General features: G+C 43.1%; 1 non-coding gene across 1 annotated transcript; it reads right to left on the bottom strand.

Moving 5' to 3' along the window:
- Window positions 1-1,645: 1,645 nt before the first annotated feature.
- LOC126029011 (U6 spliceosomal RNA) lies at window positions 1,646-1,752 on the bottom strand. Its single transcript, XR_007502673.1, has one exon. It is a non-coding gene; the product is annotated as a U6 spliceosomal RNA (small nuclear RNA).
- Window positions 1,753-2,183: the final 431 nt, after the last annotated feature.

Below are 2,183 nucleotides of genomic sequence, written 5' to 3'. Positions count from 1 at the left end.
AGTGGGATGGAGAAAGAGCCATGGATAGCTGTGTGTTTTGCATGCATCTGATCTGGACAATCCCCAACAGCCCGCAATGTCCTCTGCACTCTGCCAGGACTAACCTCTACTGGATGTGACCAGTAAAACAAAACAAAGCAAAGGAGGGAGGAGAAAAGAATGAAAAGTCATAAAATCCTCAACCACATGATATGAAATGAAGTGACTGTCCTCCACCTCTTGAACACTGAGTTACCCAGCCCCCATAATACAATGAGGTATGTGCACTCAGGCATGTGGTGCTGGCCATTAGGCTAAGGTAGGCTTGACTCTCTGACCATCTGTGGGAGCTTTCACACTAGACCCACCTTCCTGTAATTCTGTTTCCTCTATTTTCCTACAAGAAGAATCATCTAGACCCAATGTTCCATCACCATCCCAGAGTTTATATACAACAATGTCCATCCAGCACGGCCCACTGAGCCTGGCCACCCACGCTCTCAACAAGGGGGATCTCTGCCCTTTCATTCTTCTACACTCTGGACAAGATGAATGAATCCATGTGCCGAGAAAGATGGAAATTTTCACCTCAGGCCCTACCATTAACTTCACTCTGTGATGGAGTAGTTCTCACCCCATGGATGCTGGTAGAAGCCTCCAGCCTCTGCTCCTTGCATCCTGGATAGGCTGGTTTTCTTCCCTAGGTTCCCCCTCCCCCTTCTCCCTTATTTTTTTTCAAACACCAGATTCCTTTGCTTCCTGGCAGTAAGAATTCTGGGACTGTGCCTGAGCATAGAAAAGAGACCTTCTTACGTGGGAACATGCATGCAAGGAGGGTCTGCTGATCTCTCCTCCCTGCCTGCCACCTGCCTCACTGCCTCTGGATAGCTCTGCATTAGAACAACTCCCCCCCCACACACACACACCCTGGTGGCATTTGCCAGAGAAGCAGCCAGAAAATTTGACACTTCAAACTTTTCCAGCTGGCTCTGTGTCATTTACACCCCAGTCGGGTACCTCATTAGAGAGGTGCGGTCCCACTTCCCATGCCCAGCCCCGCTCGGGCAGCTGACCCACCAGCACCTGCTCTCATTGCCCCCCGGGGTTTACCCCTCATCATTACTGATTGACTGGTTTACTCTGCACACCCCCCACCCGAGTTTGAACAAGATAAATGCAGTGTAAGATAAATGTGCATTCGGAGGACTTCTGTATTTATTATTTAGTTAGTTAGGTTTTTTTTTTTTTCACTAGGATAGGAGTAAAGTAAGCTCAGAACCTGATGCCTCTCTTTTTTCTTTCCTCATTCTTTTGCATATTTATTTTGGTGCACTAGAGCAGTACTTTAATAAGGGTTTTAAATTTTGAAAAACATGAAATAATCTCACCCAGGTTCATAAAGAAAATCAAGTTATCTCTTTGGCCAATATCGGTTGACTGACAGTCACAGAAAATGCACAAAATATTATTTAATGAAACTAGAAACTAAATTTTCTGATGACAACCTGTACATCCATTTCAAAATCTATTAGAAATATTGAACAAAATTTACAGTGATAGTGCTCATCTCCACACATTCTTTTATTGGAATTTTAAAAAAAATTTTATGCTTTCCTTTCCTAGTATTCATGTTTATGGTTCTGATTCTGGTGGGTCTTTTTTTTTTTTTAATATGGAACGCTTCACGAATTTGCGTGTCATCCTTGTGCAGGGGCCATGCTAATCTTCTCTGTATCGTTCCAATTTTAGTATATGTGCTGCCGAAGTGAGCACTCTGGTGGGTCTTAAAGGCATAAGTGCTGAACTTATGAACACTTACAGGAATTCTGTTAATTCCAGATTTGCTTATCAAACAATATCAGTTTGATTCACAGTCTCCACAGTCCTTTGCAGTTCTACAGAATCTTGAAACATCTTGATGTCCTGAGAAATAGGTTCTATCTGGAATATAGAATTCCAGGAAATGTTATATTTTTGCTTATTTGTTTTGGTGGCTCTGCACTCAGGAATCAATCCTGGTGGTGTTCTGGGGACAAAACAGAATGCCAGGGATCAAACTTGGGTCAGCAACATGAAAGGCAAGTGACCTCTCCACTGTGCTATTGCTCCTGCCCCATCCAGTAGCAGTTATTGATCCTTAATATTTGCTCAAGAATAAAATAATAAAAAACACATTTTACCTCAATATCCCCTAAACTTCTTCC

Source organism: Suncus etruscus, chromosome 14 (genome assembly GCF_024139225.1).
Source record: "Suncus etruscus isolate mSunEtr1 chromosome 14, mSunEtr1.pri.cur, whole genome shotgun sequence".
NCBI lineage: Eukaryota > Metazoa > Chordata > Mammalia > Eulipotyphla > Soricidae > Suncus > Suncus etruscus.
The sequence above is the reverse complement of the archived record's forward strand: the minus strand, read 5'-3'. Positions and strand labels throughout refer to the sequence as shown.